We start from the raw sequence: 17,929 nt of genomic DNA, 5'->3' as shown, positions 1-17,929 counted from the left end.
AATGAAATGTTGTACTCGCAACAACAAAGTACAACATCTGGCAGTAAACGTTATTGAATTATTCAGAATAATGTGCATTGATGAATCGCACATAATAAGAGCTGGAATGCATATTAAGATATTGGTTTCATGTTGACTTTGAAACATGTAGCTATATTCTGGCACAGGATGGATTTAATAATACTGTGCTAGCTGATCTACATGGGCTTTTAAAACAAGATGTGATCTGCTCCAGCTGCTTTCCCGGTGTTTCTGAAAACACTCGTCACATTCACTTTAGTGAGTTTAGCGTCTCTGGTGAATGTGATGAAGTGTGAATGCGTTCCTCTCTTTGCTAACGCTTCACATTCCTGTAAAGCGGCGCTCGGCTCAGGTAGGAAGCGGCTTTGTGTATTGTCTTGATTAATTTGGCTCGGATGGAGAAACATGGCTCGACATTCCCGTCTCATCTGGATCGGCTCTTTACTCGCTCTTCACAAGGCCAAACGACTGCATTAAAACAATCCCATATTACAGGCTCTTAACAAAGGTATATTCATGTCTTCTGAAACAGCATTTCACAAATGGACCTTTCATACTGTAAAAATAAAGACCTTTCTATTATTCTGTACCTTGAAACATACCTTGAATTTTTTGTTTTACATTTTATTTCACCATCCATTGAACCTACTTTTTGTTTATTCATTCATTCATTTATTTATTTATATTAGGCCAACATCTTTGTTATTATTATTATTCGAAACCCATAATCATAAGTATTGAACTTTTACACAACTCATCTTCAACATGGCTTCAAATGTAAATGATATCTTGAGTGTTTTTTTGTTTTGTTTTTTGAGTTTTTCTTAGCAGTAGCACATTGCTATGTGGTTGCTAAAGATTTTTGGTGGTTTCCAGGGTGTTACTGTGCAGTTGCTGGGATGTTCTGAGAGTTTTATTTTTATTTGGCACATTGCTATGTGTTTGCTAAAGTGTTTCCAGTGAGTTGCTATGAAGTTGCTAAGGTGTTCCAAGATTTCTTTTTATGATGTCGCTGTGTTGCTATGCTATTGGTAGGTTTTTTTTTTTTAGGTGGTTGCCTGGGGTTTAGGGTGTTGCTGTGGTGTTCCTATGCAGTTACCAAACTGTTTTTATATTGCTATGTGGTTGCTAATGTGTTTTAGGTGGTCGTCAAGGTGTTGCTATGCAATTGCTTAGCTGTTGACACATTGCTATGTGGTTCTTAAAGTGTTTACATAGTTTCCAGGGTGTTGCTATGCAGCTGCTTATGTGTTCTTATAGTTTTCTTTTTATTTGGCTGTTGGCATTGATATGTGTTTTCTAAAGTGTTTTAGAGCGTTGCCAGGGTGTTGCTAATCAGTTCCTGATTCTTATTTAGCATTTTGGTCCCTAAAGTGTTTTAGCGGGTAACCATGGTGTTGCTATGCAGTTACTAAGCTGTTGGCACAGTGTTGTGGGGTGCCTAAGTGTTTTAAGTGGTTTCCAGCCAGTTGCATGAAGTTGCTAAGGTGTTCCAAGATTTCATTTTTTGATGTTGCTGTGTTGCTATGCTATTGCTAAGTTTTTTTTTAGGTGGTTGCCTAGGGTTTAGGGTGTTGCTGTGGTGTTCCTATGCAGTTACCAAACTGTTTTTATATTGCTATGTGTTACCTGTATGTGTCTTCTCAGTTTCCTGTTTGCCCTTATTTGGTTTTGTTCTGGTTCTTCTCATTAGTTCATTATTAGTCAATCATCGTTAAGTCTTCTCACCTGTGTTCTCATCTCGTTTGCTCATTAGTTTCTATGTCTTTATAAGCCTTTAGTTTCTTGAATTTCATTGTCCTGTCTTAAATTGTAACCTTTGTTGGAAACCGTTTCTCACTGTGCGCCATCATTAAAATCAATTTCGTCACGTTCCCGCTTCCTGTGTTCCCTTTAGAGACGTAACGTTACACTATGTGGTTGCTAAACTTTTTTAGGTGGTTGCCAAGGTGTTGATATGCAGTTACTAAGCTGTTGGCACGTTGCTTTGTGGTTCCTAAAGTGTTTTAAGTGGTTTCCAGCGAGTTGCTATGAAGTTGCTAAGGTGTTCCAAGATTTCTTTTTTGATGTTGTTGTGTTGCTATGCTATGCTATGGCTAAGTTTTTTTTTTTGTTAGGTGGTTGCCTAGGGTTTAGGGTGTTGCTGTGGTGTTCCTATGCAGTTACCAAACTGTTTTTATATTGCTATGTGGTTGCTAAAGTATTTTAGGTGGTTGCCATGGTGTTGCTGTGCAGTTATTAAGTTGTTGGCACATTGCTATGTGGTTACTAAAGGTTTTAGGTGTTTGCTAGGGTGTTGCAGGTTTTTTTTTTCCTCTTTTTTTCCTCTTTTTTTTTTTTTTTTTTTTTAGCACTGTGGTTCCTAATGTGTTCTAGTTGGTTGCCAGGGTGTTGCTACGCAGTTTTATTTTTATTTGGCACATTGTCACATTGCTATGAAGTTAAAGTGTTCCAAGATTTCTTTTTTTGATGTTGCTTCTTTCTTTTTTTTTTTTTTTGCATTGCATTGCATTCCATTGCAGCTTCTAAAGAGTTTAGGTGGTTGCCATGGGGTTGCTATGGTGTTCCTATGTAGCAAACTGTTTTTATATTGATATATTTGATACTGTTTCAGGTGGTTGCCAAGGTGTTTCTATGCAGTTCCTGAGGTTTTCTTTATTTTTATTATTTTTTATTATTTTTTAGCATTGTGGTCGCTAAAGTGTTTTAGCTGGTTGCCAGGGTGTTGCTGTGAAGTTGCTAAGGTGTTCTGATAATTTTCTTTTCACACATTGCTATGGTTTTCTAAAATGTGGCTAAGTTTGCTGAGGGTTTTTTTATATTAGCCCTTCGATTCTTAGAGTATTTTAGGTGGTTGCCAGGGCGCTGCTATGCAGTTGCTAAGGTGGGTTTTGTTTGTGCAGTTGTTAGGGTTTTCAGAGTAGTTTTCAGGGTGTTATCTATTGTGCACCACCCAGAACACCCTAGCAACTACATAGCAACAAGCTAAAAAAAAACAAAACACTAAAAGCAACTTGTCAACACGTAGCAGAACCCTACAGCCTAACATTGTGCCAGTGAGCATTGCATGGGCTTCAGAATCCTTGTCTGTCCATACTACACAAGGCCGGGTTCTTTTTGTAGGTCAGAAACTCACATGAGGGGTCAGAAACACAGGCTTCACGTGCAACGTGACAACGATGTGTTTTTCTAAGCGCTGCCAAAATTCTGGACTGGTGCTCTGGTCTTAATTACACTTTTTTTTTTGGCATAATGGAGCCATATTTGGATTACACATAAATGGCTGTAATTGAATGAGTATCAGTGGGGGTGGTCCCCCCCCCCCCCCTCCATGTATTTGAATCAGGGCTTTTACAGCCTCCACGTGTAGCTAGTTACCACATTTATGTCTGTGCTAAAAGAAAATACACAGAGACGAGAGTATAGTGCACATGCATATACTGAACTGTGCATTTTTTCTTCGATTTCTGATGATGAAAAATTATTTTCCATAATATTATACCTTATTCTTCATAAAGAAGCATTTACTGCAGTCAACCATCAAATATGCAGTAGTGTAATGTGGTATAGTAAGAGCTTTTCTTTATGGGAATTTTTTGGATGTTTTTGTTCCATCAATAATTTGTGAACTTTGCTATTTAGTTGCTATAAGGTGTGTTTTTTTTTTTTTTTTTTTGCACATTGCTATTAGTTGCTAAAGTCTTACCAAGTTTTTTTTTCTTCTTCTTCTTTTGTTTTGTTTTGTTTTACATTACTTTTGCTAAAAATTCTATGCATTGCTATGCAGTTGTTAAGGTATATATGAAGTGGGGTGTTTATCATTTTGCTGTATAGTTGTTTTGTTACAGTATATTGTGTGCTGTTCATCTGCGTGATGTCCTTATTTGTCCTTTTAGTCTGAACAGAAAAAGAAAGAAAACACACACACACAAACACATGAATCTGATTTTGTCATGCATTTATGGTTTGAAATCTGTTTTAAAATGTTTTTGGAAATGTAATCAAGTCTGAACTGATTTCAAGTCTTCATATTAATTCATTGATTTATGCTGACATTGTGAGCAGCCTGTGTGAATAAAGCCCAAGTGGCTCTTCACCACAAGCTAAAGGACAATCAATGAATAAAGAAATACCAAACGAGACAGTAATGTTGCTGTTAAGGATACTTGACAAAACAAACCTGTAGATGTTGAGTGTGTGTGCTTATGCTGACCATTATGACTGACCTCAGGACATGAGGTCATTGTAAGGACGTCTTCGCTCTGGACAAGGTGTTCAGGTTCCTGGAAAGTGCAGTGTTAGTGTACACACAGAATGATGAACCATAAGGTCATTAGTAATGTTAATTCCACTATGTTGTTAATGAACCGTGGAGTTAAGATATGTTCACTCACCGTGTTGCTGTTATGTCATCTTAATTTAATGATTAAGCCTTTGAAAGCCTGTCACGTACTTTAGACTAATACATGAGTGCCGACAATTCTAGCTACTCAGGCTTGGATTCACCTGTTGTTATGTTTCTGAAATGTGACCCTGGAGCTCAAAAGCAGTCATAAGGGTCAATTTTTTGAAATTGAGATTTATACATAATCTGAAGGCTGAATAAATAATATTTCCATTGATGTATGGTTTGTAAGGATAGGACAATATTTGTCTGAGATACAACTATTTGAAAATCTGGAATCTGAGGGTGCAAAAAAATCTAAATATTGAGAAAATCTCCTTTAAAGTTGTTCAAATGAAGTTCTTAGCTATGCATATTACTAATCAAAAATTAAGTTTTTATATAATTACGGTAGGAAATTTCCAAAATATCTTCATGGAACATGATCTTTACTTAATATCCTAATGATTTTTGGCATAAAAGAGAAATGTATATTTTTGATCCATACAATGTATTGTTGGCTATTGCTACAAATATACCTGTGTTACTCATTACTGCTTTTGTGCTCCAGGGTCACAAACGTCACCAAAAGCTTGAAGAGAATCTTGCTGAGAAAGTTAAAGATGTAAACATGTACAATATGTACAGTAAAGCAGGAGATTGCTCTTGCAATGCATTGGCCAAACGTGCATCTGCATTTGCATATTTGTGCAAAGTCTGTTTCTGGCTGTAGCGTTTGTGTAACGTAAAGACTACTTTATGTGCAATCAAAATTTCAGTAGAAAGGAGTAAAATACAAGAAATCCTGTAGGAAAGCCCCAGACTTGTTGAATCATAGTTCCTTTTTTCATTCAATTGTGAAACTGTGTTTTCTACAAGTGGCTAGAAAATTAAAAACATATTAAAATACTGAATGAATCATATGTTTTCATGTTGGCTATAGATGCATTACAACTCCAGGACGAATTCATAAGCGATCGCTACCCGATCCAACATACCAACATACACGCCTACCGTTCCTGGCAAAGGTAATCTCCATTTCACAATGATTCATATGTGCCTCACATATCCAACCACAATTAGAGCTTTATTACAAAAGGTTGTCATCACCTGTGCACTGGCCTTTTCGACCTCCAGACCTTGAGTATCCAGGAAATGACCCTTCCCTTTCATTGCTCTCATCGGCGTTAATACACCAGAGGGTTCCTGGCCTCTCAGTGCTCCGTTATGCCTCATAAACTGCCCTGTGACTCAACGCTCACGATGCCAGAGTTACCCATCGTGGAGCCCTCGCAACTCGGGCACAGGATGCAGTCATTGCTGGTTGAGTGAGTTAAAGTTCAACTGCGTCTGAACCATCGGGATGCAGAGGTTTGCCATGCGTAAGTGGTGACGTATAAGCTGTGTTCACAGATATGAGTGGGCTTGAGTCACTGAGAAAACACAATGAGCTCCAAGTTTGACTTTGATTTCTGCTTAATAGCAGAGCTCGTAAACATTATGAGAACAGAACAGCAGGACGCCTGGATCGATGGAGATGCCAGTGACGTGGAAGTGAACCAGCAACCGTCATTTTCTTTGGTTCCATTATGATTTGTTCTGGATATGTGTGTGGATAATTCTTTCTTTCATACGAAATTGACAACAAGTCAAAATTAAGATCATTGAGTCAGAATTATGTAAAAAATGGGCTTCGTGTGTCATAATTATATATTTTTATTTTAAATTTAGCTTATGCCAATCTTCTACTTCTGTCTCATGATTATGATTTGGACTTAAATTTGACATATGTCATAATCACAACTTTTTTATCTCATAGTTAAAATTTTAATTTCAGTTTGTGTGATAGTAACAGTGATGCCAGTCTTAGCAAACAGCGATAATTACTGTTTTTCTATGTGGATAGTTTTGAGTTTAATTCCCCATACATCAACACTATCTTCAATTCAAAAGTTGTAATTTATACAAATGTTTTAATTATTTTAAAAATATGATTTTTATGTCATAATTATGTATATCTCATAATAATATATCTACTTCTGTCTCATAGTTATGATTTAAGTACCTCATAATTTTGACTTTGGTCATCAAGGCGTTTTATCTCATAATATCAATTGTAGTACATGTGATAGTAACAGTTATTCTTGTCTTGGCAAATTACTGTTCATGTGTGTAATTGTCCATGCATCAATATGTAAAAACAAATAAAAAAATATTTTTAATACAAAAGAAATGGACTTGTGTCATAATAATTCATTTTTAATTCATAATTTTACTTTATATCAAATTCTACTTCAATCTCATTATTATGATTTAATTATCTCATAGTTTTGACTTTTATTATGCTTTAGTATCTCATAATTTTTATTTATTTTGTATAATGATTACTGTTTATCTGTACTCTCTTCCATTTACTTATAGCTTATGGTTCATATTACAATTTGAGCTCATTTGAGACTTTTGACTTCAGTGATCTTAATTATTTTCATCAAGGTCGAGCAGCAGAAAATGGTCAAATTTCAAGTGTGTTTTTTTCAATGCAAAAGAAGAGATTTTCCCCGCAGATGGAAAACAACAGCGTCTTTCCACTCCTGCGCTGGAATGTGTCAGGGTTTCTCCACGTCTCATCTGGACGGGATACAGAGGCAGCTGGCAGCTGAGGGAAAGTGGCCATAATGTTCCTGTTTGTAAGACGCTCACGGCTGTGTCAGCACAGGACAGCATGATCCTTCAATTGTTTTGTCAAAATAATTGAATTTAAGAACAATAAAGTAGATTATGTTTGCCATTATTTTGGTTCCACAAAACATATTGTTGCATTTAGATAAAATACAAGATATAAATGGACTAATCTGCCGTCTTCTACCCTAGCAGGGTTCGGCCTGCATTAACCTTGCTGTTTAACTCATGAAAAATACATTTATCTCATGAACCAGTATATGTGATATAATATTAAATGAGTTTTAAGAATCTAATCTTTAAGCCGGTTTGTTTGCAGGAAATGCAGACGTTTCTTCTTTTGACATGTCCTTTTGAAACTGGAAGTTGGGTTTGAACAAATATATATATATAATAGCTATTATTTTATGTTAGAACCTGACACAATATGATTAGATGCATGCTAGTGCTAGTTAGTGGCATAAAAAGGGAGGGATATTCTCATTTTAGAAAGCATTTTATTGGACAAATATTAATATTTTGTTCCATTTCCTAGAAGAGTGTCTAACTTTTTAAATACGCTAATTTTTAACTAAAACAATTGAATGTGAAATGTTAAACTGAATTGTGCATTAAACTGAGGAAGTCAACTTTTGCTGGATAAGAAAACAAAATGTGTGTTAAATCATAATTATGGCTGAAAAGTCCAAATTATGAGATACAGTTATAATTATGAGATAAAAAGTATAAATTATGACAAAAAGTCCTTGTTATGACTGAAATCTCATAATCACGTCAAAAAGTCAAAAGTATTACATGAAAAACATAATTGACATAAGAAGTTGAAATTATGACAAAAAAGGTCTGAGTTATGAGATAAAAAGCCATGGTCGCAACAGTCATAATTATGTCAAAAATTCTGTTTTCAAGTATACATTTATTGCAATTATGACTTTTCATCTCATAATTATGACTGTCATAATTTTGACGTTTTATCTCATAACTTCAATTTATGTTCATTCTGACTTCTAACTCATAATTACAACAAAAATCTAAATTATGAGACAAAAAGTCAAAATTATGACATACTAAGTCATATTTATGTCTTTTTATCTCATAATTAATTTTTTTAATTAAATTTTATTTAATCATTTTGATCTTTTTATGTCATAAAATTATGTTTTCATATCAATTTCAGTTTACCAAAGCAAGATTTTTTTCCCCTTACATGGTGGAGACTGTCATACTAAATTACAAAACTTTACATACAAAACTATTCAAATATGCAAAAAGTCATGCAAAAATGTCCCTTTTTCCCATATGGTTTCTTCCTGTCTGGAGTTCAAGAGTCCTGAAAGTCTCAGTGATCTGCTGGACTCTAAATATGGCTCAGATCCCTGCTTAAATGTAAGTCTTTGGGAAATTTTACCCATTTTATCACCAGATCCAATCTGATCACTTATAAATATAATAGCACACCTCGACATGCCACACAATCATAGGTATCATTCACGCGTGATCGTAATCGTAATAGTACTGCTTGTCTTAGAAAACAGTAATAATTACAGACAGAATGTTCTCATGAAAGGGCTCAAGTATGCATGCTCTGTGTAAACTATATAATGAGTATGTATCTCAATGAAGGGTGTACAGTCAATAGCTCTGGGTGGGTTCTGTATTCAATAGCACAGTGCATTCTTGTTGACTTAGTCACTGTTTTGCACTGATTTGGCTCTTATTACCCCCCTCTCAGCCTCTAAATACCAACCAGAGTGATGGAATAACACAGATTCAGTAATTACGGAACAAATCGCGCCAATCAATTACATGCGAAAGGGCGGTAAAGCAAACAGAGGAGCGATCTGTGTGGCTCTGATTACATTGAGTGGAATTCCAGAACTGGAATACTGTCAGAACTGTATGCGCGTGTTATATAAGCAATTTAATTATTAAAAATGCATGTACAGATGGATCGGAAGTTTCGATCCCGGGGCACGAAATGTCCCATTTTTGTCACGTAATCTCATCTGATCATCCGTCTCATGTTTGCTTGCTTTTTTGTATGATTCGTGATGGGTACAACGTGTGCAAGGAGTCACATGAGGACAGAATTCCTTCTCAAATGCATTTTCTGAGTCTTACAGCAATCGAGGACCCATGACATAAGCGTACGGCAGAGCTCTGTGTAAATAGTATTATGTAAGCATTCCGTACGCGATGATGGATGGTCTGACGGAGTCTCGCTGAGGTCTTTAGACGTAAGAATCTCCAGCAGTAGGCCAATGGCCTGTCTCTCTAAATCACAATGCTGTAGGGTTTGAACTCCTTCTGGAAATAGAGGGAGGGAGAGCATGAGAACAAATGAGATGAGCGAAGAGGAAAAGAGAGAGAGCGCGAAGGGAAAGAACAGTATGGTTCATACTGGCCCACAATCCTCCAGGCATTTGTGTTTGGATGAAAGATGCCTGACAGCTGCCAGTGAACGTGTCTTATCCAGGCCAGAGATGTAAAGAATGTTTGTCATCATTTGGCTTTTAACGTGTGCAGCAGAAACTGCACCAAAGCCAAAGGCCCTGTTTCTTTAGAGCTTCCCCTTGAAACCCTGAAACCAGCAGATGAGCCGAACACTCAGAGCTTGATGTCTTTGTTATTGTTGCGCTGTAATGAAAACGCTCAGGATTTGAATAAACTGATACTTTTTGCTGCGATACTTTGTAACTAGAGTTTGACTTTCTGACATTGGATGCACTGAAAATTAGATGTTTGCCCATTAAAATGTGTGTGCGGTTGCCAGGGTGTTGCTAGGTTGTTTCGGATCGTTACTATGCAGTTGTTAAATGACTTTATTGTAACTTGTATTATCACAGAGCTTTATAAAGTTAGATATTGAGTACATCCAACTTTATCTGCATACATACAGTACACTCATGTGAAGTGATATGTGACCCTGGAGCACAAAACCAGTCTTAAGTCGCTGGGCTATATTTGTAGCAATAGCCAACAATACATTGTATGGGTAAAAATTATTGATTTTTCTTTTATGCCAAAAATCATTAGGATATTAAGTAAAGATCATGTTCCATGAATATATTTTGTAAATTTCCTACTGTAAATATATCAAAACTTCATTTTTGATTAGTAATATGCATTGCTAAGAACTTAATTTGAACAACTTTAAAGGAGATTTTCTCAATATTTTGATTTTTTTTGCACCCTCAGATTCCAGATTTTCAAATAGTTGTATATCGGCTAAATATTGTCCTATCATAACAAACCATATATCAATGGAAAGCTTATGTAGATAAGCTTCTCAGTTTCGAAACATTGACCTTTATGACTGGTTTTGTGGTCCATGTACACATATACAGTATACTACGGTGAAATGTTTAACTTTTAAACAATTTTCACTCAGAAATTGCTAGTTCAGAAATAATTGCAAAGAAAAGGCAAGTAATGCATCGAATTTAACATGAAATTTGGAAGCAGAAATAAGTAGTATTATCAAAGTAGTATTATTTTTGTATACAGCATATGTAAAATGCCTGATTTATTATTTTGTTACAAAACTTAACTACTGTATGTTATTCTCTAGTCTATAAAGTTGTATATCTACATACATACTGTTACGCGCCCTGGGTTGTGGTAAGGACGAGACGATCCAGGAGTGCACGAAGGTTACTTTTATTGAAAGGCATTAACACAAAAGGCATTACCGGAGCGGCATCAACTCAGCAGGCATTAACAGAACGAGATCAGACCCTGACAGAAAGAACTCAGGGCTATTTAAAGGAACCGGAACAAACTAGCAAACAAGATAATTAATCTAACTCAGGTGCATGGAATCAGCGGAAATTAGTTAATCAAGAACCAGGGCAGGGCAAAACAGAACAAAACAGATACTGACACGTAACACATACAGTACACTTGTGTAGGATGATATATAGGCTACTGTATAGCAAATCTCAATTGCCTGATTGTTTTTGTTTTTTTTGGCACAATATATTATCGTCCAGCTCTAATCTGCTGTATGCAACACGGCATGAAGATATTATGAACATTAACATCATTATTTTTTCTAAAGCTGCATACTAAACAGTGAAAACAGAGAAATCTGGCTTTCAATTAACGTCTTTCCCATTCAAATTCTGAAAGTCATTTTAATGCCTCTTCCGGTTAATTTAACCACAGAGAGGCCTTGTGGACAGTGAAACTCCCTCATGCATCTCAATATCCACCAAAGTGTTTCCACCAATATTGTTCTTGTTATTGTTATACACTGTAAAAAACCCAGCTAACAAGGAACATTCTCAGAACTTTGGCTAATGTTGTGGCAAGGTTCTCTCAAAGTTATGATCAACCAATAAAATGCATTTTTAAAACATTTCATTCAGAGAACTTAATAGAAACGCTTTCAGAAGATATTTTAGTATCTAATCAGTCTTTCAAAATTTCATGTTTAATCAGTTGTGGTGCTTGTCAGGGATGAAAGCATCTGCCAAATACTTAAGTGTAAAAATGTAATTTAAATGTATTTTGTATTCAGTTACATTGACATAAGCTGCTAATCATTCATTCATAATATAAACCTATACAATACTTGCAAATATATCTGTCTTATAGTGTCCACAGTGTGTGTTTGATTCTCATTAAAAACTGGACCAGCAGTAAGTGTGTGTGTGTGTGTGTCTGTGTCTGTGTGTGTGTGTGTGTGTGTGTGTGTGTGTGTGTGTGAGTGAGCAGTACTTTTTTGTTGTGTTTCTTGAGCCGGTGAGTGCAGCGTCCCGTTTCAAAGATAACACCAAAACACAATTAACCCCGGCGACACTCGAGATGCGTTTCCTGGTGCTGGATTACAGGTTCTGACAGGTAGCCATGAGGGGCCTATTGTACGACGATGTGTTTACTTTGGCCTGAACGCACCTCACACGAGAACATGTGCAGTCTGAGTTTGACGTGAACCTGTTGAACAAGCACTTTATTCAGCCCTGTCCTGCGGCCTTGCAGATGAAACCCACTTTATCTTGTTGTTTTCTTGTCGCGTCAGCTGTTTATTCAGCCGTGTCTCTGATGATGACTTGAGCAAACAGAATACTGCATTATTTATTCTGTTAAGAAAATGTTAACATAAAACAATGTCACACAAGCAATTTTATGTTTCAGCAAAATGAGAGAATTGGCTTTGGATCGGAGCGCTTTTCTGATGCATTTTTCCAAAGCACATTCTTCAACATGAACATCATGACTTCCAGTGAACCATCAGAAAAGTGCTTGATCGATTTAAAACAAGCATGCATGGCCTCATGTTGATGTGTTCAGTTTGACTGTTTATTGTTACATTCAAGTTACATTTATCATCAGTTTAATCACTAAAAGGCTTCAAATATGAGTGTTTTAGTTGCTTTTACTAAATGCATATTTATTTTGTTTAATTATGCATTTATTCACCTCTTTTTGAATTTATTAATGACTTTATGCATTCATTCAATAATTTATGCATTTGTGCATTCATTAATTCATCAATTATTTTTGCATTATGTTAATGGCGAGGGGGGTGCATTACAGTATAGTTTCATTTATCATTAGTGTAATCCTTAAAAGGCTTCAAATATAAGTATATTAGTTGTTTTTAGCAAATGAGTATTTATTTCATTTAATGGAGCATTTATTTATCTCTTTGAATTTATTAATGCTTTATGCATTCATGCATTTATTACATTGTTAATGAGGGGGAATGTATTACAGTATAGTTACAATTATCATCAGTTTAATTCCTTAATATGCTTCAAATATGAGATGCTTTTAGCAAATATACATTTTATTACATTTATTTATGCATTTTATTTTAATGAGAAGGGTGCATTTAATATTCCTAAAATGTGTATGTATTTTTTTGGGTCGTTACAATTTTTGCATTAAACAAAATATCATTTATGTTCTGTTTCTTTTCGTTTTGGTGTTTTGGGGGATATATTTATCATTTATCATAAAGTTATTTTGTTTACTTATTTATACGTGTATGCATTTCTTATTATTGCATTATATTAATAAGAGAGGAGTTTTTTTATACATTTTTTAAAAATAAATTGTTCAAAAGAAAGTGTTTATCTGGGTAAAGGTTAGTGAGTGAAGTGATAATGTAGGACATAAACTAGACCAGAAACTTGAGCTATTTCTGCCAAATTATGAGCCACATTTCTTCCCCAAACTGCATATTGACGGCGTACTGTAACTGTACGTCCTGCTGTGCACATCCCTCGTTTCAGATGTGTGTTGATAATGACAGAGACATGCTCTACCCATAACCATAATTATACACACATTCACACATAAGTGTATTTTGGAAGCGGAGAGAAGTGATGTGGTTGGCCATATAATCACATCCGCTTCAAGCATTGATCACTATCTTTAGGGCGATGTCCTGCGTGTTGGTCATGTTCATACATGCGGCGGTGTGTGTGTGTTTATACTGGACGACTGAATCCACACAAGAGCATCTCATCTGATTCCAGCTCATGACAGATGCGTAGTGTGACTGTGTGTTATACAGATGCTTTTCTGGAAACTATAGGTGTTTCTCTGCTGTCAGATTGCTCTCGTAAAAGCTCCAGCTCACAAAATCAAAATAAATACAACAATAAAAAATAAAAATTAGACATATTTATTACAATATGCAAAAAGAAAATCAAGTCTATTTTGAAGCCTTACATTTAAATCAAGCATCTAGTCTATATTTATTCATTTTATTTTATTTATTTATTTTTTAATTGTGCCATTATTAAGCACATTTCCCAGCAAATTGTGATTAAACGTTTGAAATTCTCAGTATTATCATTGATGATTCTTTCTGATTGATGAGCTTTCCTGTAGCTCAAATAGTAGAGCATGGCGCTAGCAACGCCAAGGTCATGGGTTCGTTTCCCAGGGAAAAGCAAGAGCTGATAAAAATATAAAAACTGTAACTTGAATGCAATGTAAGTTGTTTTGGATAAAAGCGTCTACTAAAAGCATAAATGTAAATGATTCTGATTTAATTCTCATTGCTATAATAATGTAACTATTTTTTTAATTTAATTTTATAATTTTTGATTTTATATATTTTAAATACATCATTATTTTTCCCATTATGGTAATGAAAAGGAGATTGTGTATGTATGTATGATTCATTCATTCATGCATTTATTCATTCATTTACGTGTTTGTGCATTTATGCATTCATTTATTTATTTATGATTTAGTTTTTTTAATTTGCATTATGCATTAATTTCCTTTTTTTGTATTTATTTACTTATTTATTAATTAATTTAATTATTTGTGCATTTATGCATTCATTTTCTTATGTGTGCATGTATTTATGCATGTATGTTTACATAAAATTTTTGTGTATTTATTTATGCATTAATTTACAGTACATATTTGTGCATTTATTTATGCATTCATTTACAGTACATATTTGTGTATTTATTTATGCATTCATTTACAGTACATATTTGTGCATTTATTTATGCATTAATTTACAGTACATATTTGTGCATTTATTTATGCATTCGTTTACATTTATTTATGCATTTATTATATTTAATTTATTTATTTTAATGCATTGCACTAATAAGGTGGGGAGTATTTAATTAATTGTGCTTATAAAAAGTCCCATTGTTTGTATTGCATTGTGCATTTTGTGGATTATTTTATAAGGTCCTAAAGATTTTTTTTGCATTAAACAATATATGTATATATATATATATATATATATATACTTTTTTTCCGTGCTCTTCTGATTTTGATGCCAAATGTGACCTGGTTATGTTTCTTGCTGGGTTTTGTTCACCTCTTCATCGTTTCTCAATCTCCTGTTTGATAAGCATGTTTGCCATTGCTTGCATTTGGGAATGTGTCTTGCCAGACATGCATTATGTTCCCGTTGTTGTTGAGCTGGAATGCTCCAGCTGTGTTATCTCTTCACTAAAATTATCTGGAAGGATTGCGACGCGGGGAGGGATCGGCGGAACGGATGGAGAAGCACAGTGAAAATATTCCCACAACCTCTGTTTCTCCAGCAGCTGTAATTTCCTCTTCTTTTCCTGCAATCCGACTCCTCTAAGCTGGTATCAAAACACTGGAAGGGGTGCCAGACCCCTGCTTGACGTCAAGAGGGTTTTCCCTGAAGGCCGATGCGACTTTACTCCACGTCAGAGGTGGGCTTCGACACAAGATCCCGTCTGTGCTTTAACTCCATTTGAGTGTGTGGTTTCTTACAGTAATCCTGCGCTCGCTGCACATGTCAGTGCATGACCCCGTTCACTCACAGGCCCCATAACGACCCTAATCAGTCTCTAGAGTCTCTATCCTCTTACTGCTGCGGTGCAAATGCTGTTCATGACTGCAGAGACGGAACATATTAGAGGTTCTGGAGAACAGAGAGACAACTGAATGTGACGGCTTTTGAAGAAAAGTAAGCAGAGATGGAAAGTCCAGGGGTCAGAAAGTCAAAGTCCTGCCATATGTTTATTCCACTCATGAACTCAGTCAGCTGATTTCACTAATTAATTCTATCCACTGGCTGAAAAACTGTGCTAATTAGCAAATCTAGGTGATTGGAACAAAATATTGAGGACTTTTATTTTCTGAACATGGATTTTCCACCTCTTAAAATAAGTGAATATAACTGCTTCAGATTCTAGATCAGTTGTTGAGTCAGTCATGACCACTAAATTAGTTACAGGTTGTGATGGGTAAACAATTACTTGCCAAATCATTATTGTACTTTCCTGAAATTAGTGTTGACAACTATTAAAAACATTTCTGGTAAATTGAATAAAGTTGATCAAATTAAAGTAAAAATATTCGGTGAAAAACAAAACAAAACAAAACAAAAAAAGATTAGGAAAAAAATAGAAATGTAGTAGGTTGAAGCACTAAAATAATTCATCTGAAATATCTTTTATTTCCAATAACTAATTGCAAATAAATAAAACTAAAAGTGAACTAAACCTATAACTGGAAAATAAATAAATAAATAAAATAAAAATATGTAATTATGAAAATATAAAAGTAAAGTCTAAATCAAAATAAATGTATTTTCCATAACTCAATTAATCTACAATTACATCTGAAATTAAAATAAGTTAAACCTAAGTAATAAAAAGTAATATTAAAAACAATTAAAATTAAACATAAAAACACAAACCCAACTACAATCAAAAGACAGAAAAACAGAAAATACAAAAATAAGCCTAATCCCAAATAACATTTATTTCCAGTAACTAATTGGAAAAAAAAAATAAAAAATAGTAATATAAAGAATAAAAATGAAAACTAAAAAATTTAAAATTACAAAAAATGTAACTAAAATTAAAATGAACACTGAAATTATACAAATAAAAGCTCATCAAAATCTTAATAAAAACTATTATATTATAGAAATAATACTAAAACACTGTCCCAAATGATATCCCTTTAATATCTTTTGAAATTTTAGCTGTAAGCAAACAGAAACTTTCCTTTAAGTCTCTCTGGATTCTCAGATGTTTCTCTTGAGAAAAAGACCCCAGTGAGCCAATACTGGTTATGAAACACAACTGATATCTTCATTAACCCTCCTGAGCAACATCTTCTAGAAACTCTTGTGAGCTCCTGTTTCTGCAGCCTAGTGAAGCACGACTTGTAAACACTAATAAACAAAGACCTGTGATGTGAGCGACAGAACACTCAGGTCTTCTCTTGTACATCAGTCACACAGGTGTGAACCGAACGAAGCAGCGGAGAGTAACAGCTGTTCCAGAGGAGACTCTCGTCTGTAATCACTGCAGTTTCCACATTCATCCAGCTGTTCCTCCACTTTCATCCTAATCATCACCTACAGCTCAGCCTTCAAAACACACCGTCAGACCCAACATGTTTATACTCTACAGACAAATCGGTGAAAGTTTCGAAAGTCTCTTCTGCTCACCAAGACTGCATTCATTTGGTCAAATATACAGTAGAAATTGTGAAATATTATTGCAATGTAAAATAGCTCGTTTTCTATGTGAATATCTGTTAAAATGTCATTTATTTCTGTGATCTGCAGCTGTATTTTCAGCATCATTACTCCAGTCTTCAGTGTCATATGATCCTTCAGAAATCATTCTAATATACTGATTTACTGCTCAACAAACATTATTACTTGATTGACTTGAAGATGCAAACCTCTGACCAGCACCAAAAACAGAAAGGCAAGATTAGAGTTTGCAAAAAAGCACAAAGGTGAGCAGGAAGAGTTTTGGAACTGTGTTTATGGACCGATGAGACAAAGATGAACCTTTTTCTAAGTGATGGGAAAGCAAAAATGTGGAGAAAAAAAGGGAACTGCAATGATCCCAAGCATACAGCCTCATCTGTAAAGCATGGTGGAGGTGGTGTCATGGCATGGGCATGCATGGCTGTCTCTGGAACAGGCCCTCTCAACTTTACTGATGACTTAATGTATGATGACAGTAGCAGAATAAATTTGGAAGTGTAGAAAACTATCTTGTCTACCAATATTCAAGAAAACGCCACCAGATTCATTGGGAAGTGCTTCATATTGCATCAGGACAATGACCCAAACCACCCTGCCAGCTCAGTCAAGGAGTTTATAAGAGCAAAGAAATGGAAAGTGTTAGATTGCCCAAGTCAATCTCCAGATTTAAATCTGATTGAACATGAATTTCAGCAGCTGAAGAGGAGAGTAAAGGCAGAAACTCCCCAAAACAAGCAACAATTGGGATTGGCTGCATTAAAGGCTGGGAAAAGTATTTCAAAGGATGAGAGCAAGAGTCTGGTGATGTCTATGGGTCACAGACTCACTGCTGTGATTGTGTGCAAGGGATCTGCAACTAAATAATAGCT

This window comes from Barbus barbus (genome assembly GCF_936440315.1).
Source record: "Barbus barbus genome assembly, chromosome: 7".
Taxonomy (NCBI): domain Eukaryota; kingdom Metazoa; phylum Chordata; class Actinopteri; order Cypriniformes; family Cyprinidae; genus Barbus; species Barbus barbus.
This window is presented reverse-complemented; position numbering follows the sequence as displayed.